The 14,969-nt window shown below is 38.9% G+C and overlaps 1 pseudogene; it reads right to left on the bottom strand.

Annotated features, from left to right (window-relative positions):
* Positions 1 to 14,860: 14,860 nt before the first annotated feature.
* On the bottom strand, positions 14,861 to 14,969 carry LOC134305871 (5S ribosomal RNA; annotated as a pseudogene).

Below are 14,969 nucleotides of genomic sequence, written 5' to 3'. Positions count from 1 at the left end.
GTGTGGTTCTCTGTGTGATTGGTCACTGTTTCAGGATCTTTTATTTGAAAAGCTGCGTGTAGAACAGAGAAAGTAAAAGACGACACAGCGGAGTGAAAGGCTGAACGACGGACGTCTATAAGAAGCAGCTTGTTTACAGCGTCTCTCGCTTACGGCCACACCACCCTGAGATCACCCGATCTCGGAAGCTAAGCAGGGTCGGGCCTGGTTAGATGGTAGACCGCCTGGTAATAACAGGTGCTGGAAGCTTTTATCCACACACACCCACCTTCACTCCAAACCTCCTGTTACACACTGACCCAGCGGCTTTTTCTTCATCAAAGCTACACAATGAGACAAAGATCAGCTCATACTTTCATTCTTACTACAGTAAAACACATTCAACTGACTTTTAAAGTGAAGTTCAAAATGTTGTACAGACATCGTCGCCATCTAGTGGTGCTAAAAATAAATTATCTTGTTGCTTGGGTACAGATTTTATAATATATAAAAATTAGAGTGTTTATGGCTCTTTTGTCCCAAGTGTTTTTGTAACGTGTTGTAGACCTGCAATGGCGACTGTTTTTGGTATACAGGAAAGAAAAGGATGAATTCAGGTGAGAATGTGTTATTTGGCAACCCAGCACTGTGTGAATATTGGACAGAAAACATGATGGGTTATTTTTAACTTGTTGGGTTGTGCAGTTTAATCATTGTGCTGAGTTGTGAGGTTCTTTTTTTACCATGGATCAACTATGTAACTTTACTAAAGCTTGTATTTAAATAAAAGGTTTTTATTGCTGTCTTCAGGATTTCCTCTTTAGTGATATTTAATGTTAATAGCTGTTCTGATCTAAAAGATGCTGCTGCATTTGACCTTTATTTGTGAGATCATTAAAATAAGTGAAATGTTTATTTTGTACTTTGGTTTTATATTATTTGTACAAACATTTGTTTTATGCAACTTTAAACCTGTAATAAAAGATGAACATTTTAAATGTGTCTTTAGTTGCTTTAACTAAGCAAAAGTTTTTAACAGGGACAAAAATGACAGTTTGTGTAGCAGGGCTGGACACGTAAGTAAAATGTTTTTATAAAACTAAAAAAACTACTTCCAGTGACCAACATACACAGATCTCACACTTGTCAGAGACAACGTTTGAAGCCCAGGTCAATAGGACCTGCTAGTTAGAGAAGGATCACTTGTTTGTTAGTTTAAGTCAAAAAGTGGATGTGGCCTGTACAGGGATCGCTCTAAGCAACTGAGCTAACCAGCCGATGACCAAGGGTAGGGCATATACCCACATACCAGATTCTACACTGACAGCCCTTCAGTTATGGAGCTGCCACACAGAAACGATGGAGAGCTTTACTGTAGTTGAGCAGAACAGATCTTCATGTGAGATGACTGAGGTTCATGTATTTTACTTCTAAGAATAAATAAAAGCTGATGCTTTTAACCTCATACTTTGCTAATACTTTTATTCTACACGGCCTACATTTCTTTTAGTCTTCTGCCATGTGCAGTGCAAGAATTCACTAAGTTACACAGCAGTTCTCTTTTTATTTATTTATTTTTGCCATTAACAAAATTGATTGTAAGCATTTATAAAGGTCATGCCACATTCATTAGGTGAAATGAAGCCAGAATTAAAGATGGCAGAAGAACAGGGTGGTATTCTTACTTTCAGTGATTAAATTACTCAGGTTAGAAAGTCCTGATACACAGCACATGCTCACCTGACTCTCTCTCAACCATGCTACCTTTAACCGTTAAGGTGGGTGTGGCCTGTACGGGGATTAAACCAGCGACCTTGGTGTTATTAGCACCACGCTCTAACCAACTGAGTTAACCGGCCAGTTAATCTAGTAACTTTCAACTCACTATAAAACAATTCACAACAACAATGTGTAGTCCCACAGAATAGTGAAAATAAGTAACTGAAAACATCCAGTAAAAAACAGTCCTACAAGCACAAATATCCACCTGATAGGTCACCGGAGACCAGCTGTCCAAAGTCCTTTTGGTTTCAGTAGATGTTAAATGAAGATACTCACCCAACGTGGGGCTCGAACCCACAACCCTGAGATTAAGAGTCTTACGCTCTACTGACTGAGCTAGACAGACTTAAGCAGCATGTCAGAACAGACAGCTCATCGATCAGACCATCAGAGAGATGTAGGTTTAATTCACTAACATCACGACCAGATTAAGAACTAATTCACAGTTTACAAACAAACACAATTCAGAATATAACAATAAGAACTAAATGTAAAAGTGTAAGTTAGTCGCGTCTTTCTGCTCATACTGAGTATTACTGTGGGTTACTGCATGTAGGAGACACATGGAGCGCAGTATGGTAGGTGAACTATAGGGCACTAGGACCCAGCAGCACTACAGTGAACAGAGTGACGGTGGGATCTAGCGGTATTGGGACTCTTATTACAGGACGCTGTTTCTGCTGCTTGTTATTAAACTCACCTGTGGATCATTTGAGTGGAGAAAACGTGCTGAGTTCTTGTTGTGTTCTTGTTTTTTATTGAGTTTTCTTGCTAGAAAAGAGATTCATGAAGCTTTTTGAGGTTGAAACTGGGAGCTGCATTTGTTTTAGATCTTCTGGACTTGCTCGGTCTCGCTATTTCTACTTAATAAAGTTTTAGTGCGCATTTACACCCTGTTTTACGGTACTGATCACAATAGGCTTGTTCGACTTAACCCGGCGCTGCGCAGACTGATCGCCGCCTGGCTCGGTACGGTCCATGCCGGTTAGTTTATTTTGTCCGACTTGCGTCGGCGCCACCGGCGCGTCACAATGACAGACTAGTTATAATCTCGCAAGAGCGGGGCGGCTGCAGGCGGCGGAACCAGTCTCTGCAGTTGCTCTCCACGGGCTGCGCTACCTGAGAGACGGCTTGATGACGACAGAGCTTAATCCTCATTGGCTAGAAGCTCCGCTGAATCCTCTGGCGGTAGTTTCGTTTCATTCTAAAATGTAAATCTCAGTTTATTTGTCTTAAAGACCTGATATGTGCGAAATACTATCATGCTTTCTAGTAGCATGACAGTTTATTTTCGTACAAATTGCGACATATGTCATAATTATCATTCCATGTCATGAAAAGACTCAAGTAAGCTACCTGATATTTCTTTAATGTAACATATCTTTTTATCTTGATGTTTTTCTAGAACTTCTGATGGTTCTTGTCTTCTAATTTTATTAATATAAAGCAATCTGAATTGCTTTAATATTTTATATCTTAACTGTTTTAATACCACTATCACTATTACACTTTGATTTATTTTTCATTCTTCTCTGTAAACTTTGTAAACATTTTAAAATATGCTACATAAATAAAAATGTGTGGATGTGCATGGTGTCATGTTTCTTTACAAGAACCAAGGCCAGAAGGTAAGCTGTTCTGGAAGAACAAAACAATCTTGTTCAGAAGATGATTGTGTTAAGAGATTCATCTTCAATAAACCACAGCCACTATTCATCATCAATGACTAAATAACTGATTTGTCAGTGCTCGAAGAAGCACAAACTTCTACACAATTGTACAATGTACATATTAACCACATTATTCATTAGTGACTCATACCGGGCACATCGGTGAGCATACTGAAGTTTACTGTTTAACAATGCATCTATAAAATACAGCCAACATTTGGGCACCTCAGTCAAAATTACTGTTACTGTGAACAGTTAAGCAAGTTGAAGATAAAATGATCTCCAAAAGGCATGAAGTTAAAGATGACACAAAAACATTTTTTTATTATGTCTATAATGAATTACATCTTGGTTGTGAGGTTGTAGTGAATGCTGTTCATCATCCTCTTCATCCTGCACATCATCGCCATGGTCTCCTGGCTCCAAGCAAACACTGTGTAGAATGCAACAAGCTGACACTGCTGAGCTGATGGACTGGACATTCCTCATGTGCAGGCATCGGAGTCTCCTAAACTTTGCAGAAGGCATGCTCAATGACCACACGGCCAGTGTTTAGTTTTCTATTAAAGCACTTCTGCCTAGCTGTCAAGTGCCCATTGTCTCTGTAAGGCCTCATCAGTTGGGGCAATAGAGGGTAGGCTGAATCCCCAATTATATACATCTCTTGTGGGACCAGGGACAGGGGATCTTCTTCCAAAAGAAGAGCAACCTCTGTGAGGCGAAAGGCTCTGGCATCATGCCAGCTACCAGGATGACCAACGCTGATGTGGGTGAACCGCCGGTGACTGTCACAAAATCCAGTGAGAATGATAGAATAGAACTGTTTCCTGTTAAAATATGCCAGGGGTTGTCACAGTGTGGCTTCTGAATATGAATGTGGCATCCATCTACTGCACAGATAGTGTTTGGAAATCCAGCTGCTTGAAAGCCTAACAAAGAATTGTGCAGGGTTTGTCCTAAAGGCCAGGAAATGTGGTGTGCCATGTGCGTATTTACCAGAGTACAAAACTCATGGAGATGTTTGGCAAGAGTGGATTTTGTGATATTGAATCGGTCTGAAATACCCCTTTATGACTCCTGGTTCGACAGTGTCCATAGACAGGCTAGGACACTCTTTGTCAGTGGCAATTTTGTCTGCTGTGGATTCATATAGACAGGGCCAATGGTGCTTATAAGATCCTACATAGTAAGTGAGAGAAAAGAAGGTCATCATATCGTACCTCCACTTGTCCTTTGGAGAGTCTGAAATGACCTCTAAATTCTGAGAGACTATAGAGGGGGACAACATCCTCTACAAAATGTTGTATTTTTGGAACAAGCCTAAAGAAGGGTAAATGTGATTAAGTCCTTACGTAGACAATATAATTAGACAGTTTGGACTTTAAGCCACTTTGACACAATATAATTGCAGTCTATTTACCATATACACAACCATAATGATTAAGGTCTGATTGAGTGCACTTTATAATTTCCATCTAATTATTTCTAGAACACTTTTACGTACATTGTTTTATCATATTCACTAATTCTACCTTGAACAAAGCATATATTTGAAATTATGTATTCACACGTTTTCATGTGAAATGTTTCAATAGATGGTCTTGAAAAATAGGCTTCTTAGTTTAAGTCTATTCATTTAAATTTTTGTAGACAAATATTTAAATCTATTCAATAACATAAATATGTGTTTGATAACATGTTTGTTAGAACTTTTCTTTTTCACCAATCTACAAGATAAATGAATGATGAGTAAAACTATATATATTTACAGATTTTACAGAAACTTAGTTTGACACTTTATGGTCATCTATATTCACCACTATGGATTTGGAAAACAAACGCTGGGTTTAACCTGCTCAGTGATCAAGAATGTTTAGTTCGATTTCACGCAAAAGCAGAGCGATTTCTACTGCATTTACTTCATCAGCCACGAAGAACGCAAACGCCGCGAGATCCGCTGTAGCTCACGTGGGTTGCAGGTGGCGACTGTCCGACTTGACGGCTTTCTTTTAACCTCCTCCCCCAACTGCAACCGGCAGCTCTCGCTGACCACCAAGGCGAGGCGCAGTTCATCTCGAACAAGCCTTTTGTCTTCCTCCAAGTCCCTGCTATTGGTTTGCAGAAGTGTCAATCACTTCTTCTGACCCAGAGTTGTAAGCGAATCCCTGGCCAGAGCGCACTGCACATAACAATATTGCATCTCAATTTTTTTTACCCTTTTAATTAAATCACAAAATACAATATCTATTAAAATGTAAAAAATATTCGAACATTTTATATTATTTACATATTTAATTTGCATATGGGACATCAATTTAGTCCCGCCCTCAGCTCGCTGGTCCGATCGGCATAATTTGGTGATTGGTGGTTCTGGATGTCAGTCAGATCTTTCTCTGAAAGTAGGCGGTTGTTGTCTGCAGTGAGCTGTAAACAGTTAGTCCACGTGTGGGAGCAGAACGGGGGATGCTCGTGGATTTGTCCTCCTCTGTTATCAGTAGTGGCACGTAATTAAGCTTTAAGAAATGTCGGTAATGTGTTAAGTTCTTGTTTAAATGGTAATTGTCCAGTATATGTCAGTGATATTGTGCTGAACGTGAGCAGCCCAGCTGTTTAGCCTGTTGGAGTCAGACACGTTGGACATTTAGTTTAAAGTGTGTGTTTAAACTGTGCCTAATGTTTTACTACTGAACATCTTAGAGCTTAAGATAATTTACAGTGTTCCGTTTTGTTGGTGCTCGATGGTCAACTAATAAATCACGACTCTGAGTCGACTCAATGTTAACCACGGCACCACGCATCGCGGACCAAAGCGGGATCCACGATTCCGTTACACTTTACAATAACAACAGTAATCGGCGTAGAGGAATCGACTCCTCTGGCGATCGGTGTAGAGGAATCGACTCCTCTGAATTATATATTTCGAGAATTAATAAAATATTAAAAGTTTAATAATGTTGTTCCTCTCAAACTGAAAATGAAAAATATTGTTTGGTATTTTATTTACCACAACAATCCATCTGTGTTAGCCTCAAAGCTAACTCAAGTTAACCTGGTTAATCTAAAAAGATTTATTTTATTCTGATTAATATACCGGTATATTATATTGTTTTGTCACCCATTATAACATATGAATTTTTCATATCTTGTGTTTTATTGTATTTATTTCTTACCTCTAAACTCTGCTCCGGTAAACTCCTTAAAGCCAGAAATAACGAACTGAGGGTTAAAAACGGCTTTTTATACCCTCAAACTGCGCGAGACTGCGAGCGCGTGCAGTCACTTTCACACTTTCCCGCCGCCCTCCTCAGGGTGTTCAGTCTAGTAAATATCATCAGCTACACTGTATGGACAAAAGTATTCTTTTATAACACCCCATTCTAAATCCATAGACATTTATATATAGTCTGTTCCCCTCTGCAGCTATAACAGCTCCCATTCTTCTGGGAAGGCTTTCTACAAGAGTGTGTCTGTGGGAAATGTATCAGTTCATATAGCATCTGTGAGATCAGACAGTGATGTTGGATGAGAGGACCTGGCTCACAATCTTCATTCTAGTTTATCCCAGCAGTGTTTGAGGGGGTTGAGGTCAGAGCTCTGTATGGGCATTCACTAAGTGCTTGATTTTATACACTATATGGACAAAAGTATTGGGACACACTTCCTAATCACTAAATTTAGGGGGTTTGTTCATTCCCATTGCCACAGGTATATAAAATCAAACACCTAGTGAATGCCAGGAGAATGAGTGCACTGTGTCAACCCAGTTTGGTGGAGGAGGGATAATGTTATGGGGTTTTTCAGGGCTTGGTCTAGGCCTGGGAATGAGAATTCTTAATGCTTCATTACACCAAGTCATTTTGGACAGTTATTTGGTTTCAACTTTGTGGGAACTGTTTGGAGAAGGCTCTTTTCTGTTTGTACATGACTGTGTCCCAGTGTACAAAGAAAGCTTCATAAAGGCATGGTTGGGTGAGTTTGGTCTGGAAGAACGTGATCGGTCCACACAGAGCTCTGACCACAACCCCATCGAACACCTTTGGGGGGAAATGGAGAATGGAGATTGTGAGCCATGTCTTCTTGTCCATCACTTCCTGACCTCACAAATGCTCTTATGGATGAATGGACAATAATTCCCACAGACACACTCAAATCTTGTAGAAAGCCTTCACAGTGGGATGTCATGAATTCTCCTGTAGGTGTAATATGTAGGTGTCCAAATACTTTTGTCCCTATTAGGTGTATATGTAGGATTTAGAGCAGCTAGACCAAGGTATGCTTCATTGCATTTGATCAGGAGGAGAAACTTTTACTTGCTACAGGGGATGACGCTATATTTAACACGAAACAAATACATTGGGTCCTGGTTTGCTTTTATACTGGTCATATGTATTTGCAGTTGAACCAAAATTAGGGAACAAAGTGACACGTGACAAGCCTGCAAGCATAGATGTGTTGAGTGAGACGCATCGAAGGCAGTTCAGTACGCTTGGTGGTCAATAGATTCATGTGGACTCTATACACAGACAAAACAGTGAGTTTTGGTAATCAATAGTTCATAAATACATTGATTAACAATATTTATATAGCACATCAACATGTTTACATAGTTACATCAGTATGCATTTTTTTAAAGAAAAGAGTTACCTTGGTTAAAGAGCATTTATCCATGTATGAATGTATGTATTTATTCATGTATTTAGCAGTGGCCCTAATATGCTGTCGTAGCAAACATACCTTTCTCCAACAAAACAGTTGCATAGTGAAGACACAAGTGTGCTCGGGCCCAGAACATAGCAGTGTGCACAGGGGAAAAGGGAGTACAATCATTCTCTGGTATTGTACAAGGCAACAGCGCCTAGTGTGAGTGCACCTTTATGTTCTTAAACTTGGTATGGTTGTCAAAAGAAGTCATATCCTAATTTTTATTGATATATTTAACTGAGGGTCTGTGTAATCTTAACTTACTGACTAGTGTAAACTTTGACTTTTAAATACAACAGAAGGAGAAGAAGCCAAAATTGACTTGCAGGTGCAGAAATCTGCTATTAAAAGGGAAACATTCAAACGCCTCATGTCTAGACAGGACATGACACATTAAAACACATTTATATATCTGTGCACACACACACACATGTGCCTTGTCCTTGTTTTTACTATGCACTTATTTACCATTCATCATAAATTCATTAAATGAATGTCTCATGAACTTAAACAGTTTGTCTGTGCTCTTTCCTCTGCGTTGTCCTGCATATAGTCTCCACCATGGTTTGTTGTGCTGCCTGGAGATGCTCCTGTCGCTCAGAGTGACTGACACACATCTTAACATTACCAGAGATTACACCAACAAAAATGAGGTAATCCTATTCAAACACTGCATTTGCACTTTTTACAAACAAAATTCACAGCACTGGGAAGCTTAAAGTTTGATTTATTTAAAGTAAGGAATAGGGAAAGGTCATTGGGATCTGTTAAAAAAATATACGTAGACAAGAAAAAAAGCAAAAGCAGCACTAAAATAATAAAGAACGATAATGCTGCTCTCAAACAAAGTGAATTGGGGACAAATCATTTAAAGACCACTTTTTCAAAATGACCAAATTGAGGCATTAGTCAGACTAAACACAAAAGGGACGAAATAGATCAATCACTTTGCTGCTGGTCCAACAGGTTACAAGACCCTGCAGGTAGTGCAGGGTTCCTCTACCAAGAATAAGAGCCCTGCAAAGATGGATGCAGGGTGTTAGAACTGGGCCTGGTGTGTTCACAGAGGTTTTTGGTTTTCTAAAACTGAAGGTAAATGGATTGACATAACTTGAAATGGAATGGGTGTTGACCTTGAATGAAATTGCAGCCACAGCAAATGTTGAATTTTAATCTAGCCATGGTCCACTTGGCAGTCTGTAGCATCACTGTGGCATCACTGCTCCTTCACCATGCAGCACCCAGTGCTCCTACAGTAGGTTATTAATATACACCATCAAGATTGCTTAAGTATAACTTACATTTAATATAGTAAAAGAGTAACTTTTTTATTTTTTAAATTTTACTTTTATACGGTAGTACAATATTTTTGTACTGAGCATGAGCTTCCCATAAAGCCTATTATGATCAATTGTTTAAGACGTTTAACTCGCCTTGTATTTTCAGTCTCACTAACTTTTTCTTTTTCCTTTGTTATTAATTTAAAATCAGATGAGTTGCAACATAAGGTGATAGTCAAGAGAATCACAATGCCTACAGCATAATAAATAGGCTGTTTGTGGTTAATGTGTTGCATACTTTATTCAGTATACTAACCTTATTTGTTAATGTTCCCTAAATTGACTAATTTAGTATGGGATAATTCACTAAGATGTGTTAATGCACAGATATTCAGTCTTATGCTTTAAATATTTTACCCTTTGAATGTGCATCACTCCATGCTCCACCACTGGGGTAAAAAATGTGACCCGTTGGAGTGATATTTTATATTTTAATATTTATTATTTTCACAAAACAGAATTAAACAAATGTGAAAATAATGACAGGCAATCACAGTTTATAGGTATTACCAGACTTAATGTTTTATGTGTCAAATATATGACTTAAAGATATTGCTAGAATTGAAAAACTATACAGGCGAGTCTCGCTTCAGCATCTGTCTGTGAGGAGTTTGGAGCTTCTCCCTGTGTCTGTGTGGGTTTTCGCCAGGTGCTCTGGTTCCCTCCCTGCTCCTGAAAAACACAAAGGGTAGGCTTATTGGATACACGTAATTGCCCCTCGGTGTGTGTGTGTGTGGTATGTGGTATATGTATTCCTGCTTTGTGCTGAGTGATTCCGGGTGGGCTCCGGACAAACCACCACTCTGACGGACTAAGCAGATGAGAAAATGTCTGACTGACTATCAGAATACACTGCTGTATTGCTTTTCAAAGATTATTGCCCTAATTTTAGTTTTTCTATTAGTTCAACCCTACTAAAAACAAGTCTGGCGTAAAGGACTGCCTGAAAGATCAATCTGAGGTGCTGCATGCAGTACATGTGATGTTTAAGGAACTAAACCACTTAATGTTTGGTTATTATGTAACGTGTACAGCAAATATACTGTCTTCTGTAACTTGATCTATTGAGCTATTTTAGCTGAAACACTCATTTGTTGTGTATATATTTTGTAAAAAAAAAAAACAGATCTGATGCCACTGCAGCAGGACAGTACAGCAATAACAATATGGCAGTGTTCGTCATAACCTAATTTGGTGATCTTTTCTTCACTTGGCTTTGTCTACCATTGTTTTGCTTAACAACACTCAACTTATTCTTTCTTTTCTTCCTTTTGACACAGGTTTTGGCTCGAATCTCAGCATGTACAACGGACATCATCTTATGGAGCAGCAGCTTAAGTTGTCTTCAACCTTCAAAAGTTCAAACACATCACTTCCCTGCTGTGTACCCTTCCCTGGCTTCCTGTAGCAGCCTCCCCTTGAGTGAACAGCAGAATGACTGTCTTAGAACAGAGTCAAACTTAGGAGAGTCTCCTAAATTATAGAAAAGCTCTTAGTGCTGCTAGAGCAAAATATTTCTCCTCGCTAGAAGAAAACAAAACTAATCCTACATTTAATACTGTAGCAAAACTAACTAGGAAGACCACCACTACAGAAGCATCCACACCATCAGTATTTAGCAGCGACAACTTTATGAATTTTTTCAGTGATGAAGTTGAAAACATATGGCACAAAATTAATACTATTAATCTAAACCTGAGCAATCTGATGACAAACCAACTAGATGTCAGTATAGTTACATCAGATCAGCGTTTAGAGTCTTTTAACCCTCTCCGTGAGACCAAGTTAATTTCACTAATTTCTTGATCAAAATCGACAACATGTATACTAGATCCCGTACCCACAACTTTCCTAAAACAGATACAACTCTTTTAAAAAAGATCAATTCATCTCTTAGTACTGGCTATGTCCCTAAATCATTTAAAGCAGTTATCAAACCTCTGGCAAAAAACCTAACCTAGACCCCTGCCAGTTGTGTAATTACAGACCGATATCAACCCTCCCCTTCATCTCCAAAATCCTAGAAAAGGTTGTAGCACAGCAGCTATGTTCATACCTGCATAGAAATAACATTTGTCAGTCAGGGTTTAGGCCTCATCATAGCACAGAGACAGCGCTGGTTAAAGTTGTGAATGACCTGTTACTGGCCTCTGATCAGGGTTGTGTCTCCCTGCTTGTACTGCTTGACTTAAGTGCAGCTTTTGACACCATTGATCTCCTTTATAGGCTAGAAAATATTGTTGGAGTTTAGGGAACAGCCTATTTGAGTGACCGTTATCAGTTTGTAGATGTAAATGGTGAATATTCTATGCACAGTAAGGTTAAGTTTGGTGTTCCACAAGGTTCTGTTTTAGGCCCATCTATGTATGTATAGATATGCTACCTCTGGTTAATATTATTCTTAAACATGGTATCAGCTTTCACTGTTATGCTGATGATGTCAGCACATCCAGATGAGAGACACCAGTTTAGACTCTGGATGTTGAACAATTTTCTTTTACTAAATTATATAATAAAAAATATTAGGACCACAGGCAGCTAGAAGTAAACTTTCTGATTACATAGTAACTCTGGATGGTATTTCAGTTACACCATGTACAGCTGTTATAGACCTTGGTGTGATTATTAATTCCAGTTTTTCTTTTGAAGCTCATGTAGCTATCACCACCAGGATAGCCTTCTATCATCTTAGAAACCTTGCTAAGCTATGATGTCACTACATGACGCAGAAATACTTGTCCATGCTTTTGTTTACCTCTAGGTTGGATTATTGTAATCCCTTTTGTCTGGTTGTTCCAGTAGGTGTATAAACAAACTGCAGTTAGTCCAGAATGCAGCAGCCAGAATCCTTACTAGAACCAGAAAATATGAACACATCACCCCTGTCTTATGCACACTGCACTGGCTCCCGGTCAGATTTCGCATTGACTATAAAATAATGTCTTCCGCATTGAACCCATCTGTGGCAGTGAACACGCACACACCAGTGCACCAGTCAACACACACCCAGTGTGTCGGGCAGCCATCCCCGGTGCCCATGGCACTTCAGCCATGGATCCTGGGAATTGAACCGGCAACCTTCTGGTACCAAGCCCAGTCCTCTAATTATTAGGCCAAGGCTAATTATTCGTTATTCTTATTAATTTTTCTAGTTTGGACCAGTGTAGGATGAGTCTCTTAAGGTTTCTTCCTCTTGCTCTGAGGGAGTAGTTTTCCTTGCCAATGTTTTGCTTAGCTTGTTCATTAAGGTTTGGACCAGGGTTTTTTGTAAACTACTTCGAGTCTGATTGTGAAAAGTGCTGTCATTTAAATTTTAATTTATGTAATGTATCACATCTTCCCAGCTGTATCTAATGCAACTCAAGTTCAATTTATGTTGTATTTTAACATGATTGGTTCTACCATCATTCGTAAATGTGTTTAAATCGATAAATATTTTATTCAGTCAACTCTGAACTGAAACTATATTACAGGTGGCTGTAATCTCATGCAGGCTCACTATTTTTAAGGTTACATCATGTTCTATATTGTTATATGCATTATATGTTATCTGTTGTATGATGTTGACCTTATAATATTTTTATATTTTCTGCAAGTTTCCATGTAATAAAGGCTACTTGGCATCAGCTGAAGCATTTCTACATATTCATTTTTTGTAAATCAGAAGAGAAAATTTGCCAGCATTAATAAGCCTAATGTACAAATGAAGCAAGTGTTGCTGATTGGATCATAAACAGCCACAGCAACCTTAATTATTAGCTGAAGGATTTATTTTATTGCAAACTGCTAAATGCTCAACATTACATGATAAATTATGTTTTGCTTATCAGATCATAAATGGCCACAGCAATCTTTGGTGTTAGGTGTAGGATACCATTTCCTTTAAATGTTCATTGATGGATAACAGAAATTCTGTTGCTGCTGGCAGGAAGAGAGTGAGCTGGGCACTATGTGAAGCTGTAATGGGCTGGCAAAGAATATTTTATATCTTAAAAATTACATATTTTACACCTGTGTATACAGTTAAAGGTGTGGAAAATGCTCTTATTGAGCTTTTTGTGTTCTTGTTGAAACAATATTTGTATTAATGCCACTGCATTTCAAACTACCATTGCAGTAAACCAACCTGATTTGTTTGTGACTGTAAATGTTGCTACTGTCTGGTTATCATTTTACACCTGACATTGATTTATTTTTTTAATGAAAGGCCACATTACATTCTCTGATACAGTGGTTGTTATAGTAACCAGGGTTGGCAGTGTACACAATATGACCAGTTACAGATTCAGATTTCTATACAGTAGCTATAGTTCATGGAACCAGGGGGCAGTGCATATAAATCTAATATTCCTGCATGTACATCTCTGCTCCTTTAAAATCGTTGATACAGTCTGATGACTAGAACCGGTGATCTTTCAGTCCCAAGCGGGCTTCTCTGACCACGGCTCCATGTGACCCTGATGCGACAGTGGAGCTGAAAACGCGATGTTCCGATCTTCAGCCGATGCACGTTGCATAGGAAAGCAAAAAGCGACACTTCCACGTTTTGCCTCCCAATATCCTACGTCTAAAAATAGAACGCGATGAATTTCCTACACGGCGGTGTTTTACCGATGCTTCACCTACGTATTGTGCTGTCTGGGTATGACCTAACCTTGGACATTGGCCTTTTATTACAGGTTTAAAGTTGCATAAAACAAATGTTTGCACAAATAATATAAAACCAAAGTACAAAATAAACATTTCACTTATTTTAATTTATTTTTATTTCTAGCACCACTAGATGGAGACGATGTCTGTACAACATTCTGAACTTCACTTTAAAAGTCAGTTGAATGTGTTTTACTGTAGTAAGAATGAAAGTATGAGCTGATCTTTGTCTCATTGTGTAGCTTTGATGAAGAAAAAGCCGCTGGGTCAGTGTGTAATAAAGCAATGAGCCACGAGAGGCCGTGCATTACTGTGATTTTAGCACGGGGATGACGTTTTTGCTAAAACTTCTTTCCCCGTGCTAAAATCATAACAGTAATGCACGGTCTCGAGTGGCTTATTGCTTTTATAAAACGGCGGTCAACATAAAATATAATAAATACAACAATGTTTAATTCATAAATGTATTTATTGTGTATAAACGTACAATAAAGCATTCTTCCGCGACGCAAAATAGTTCGATTAACAGTGTTGCTAGGCAACATGAGGGCGAAAATAACATTAACTTTTTCGATTCAGTGGCGTATTAATATGGAATGATGTGAGGTGATCCTAGGTGTGCGTTTATCGGGGATTTTACAACGGCTTCGAACGCGGCTCAGCCAATCAGATTTTAGGACTGGAACTATCCGTTTTATAACAGGAGGTTTGGAGTGAAGGTGGGTGTGTGTGGATAAAAGCTTCCAGCACCTGGTATTCCCAGGCGGGATCCCATCCAAGTACTAACCAGGCCCGACCCTGCTTAGCTTCTGAGATCAGGTGTTCTCAGGGTGGTGTGACTGTAAGC

The sequence above is a fragment of the Trichomycterus rosablanca genome, unplaced genomic scaffold, assembly GCF_030014385.1.
Source record: "Trichomycterus rosablanca isolate fTriRos1 unplaced genomic scaffold, fTriRos1.hap1 scaffold_153, whole genome shotgun sequence".
NCBI classification, from domain to species: Eukaryota; Metazoa; Chordata; class Actinopteri; order Siluriformes; family Trichomycteridae; genus Trichomycterus; species Trichomycterus rosablanca.
Note: the sequence above shows the minus strand (reverse complement) of the source record. Positions and strands in the feature narration are given on the sequence as shown.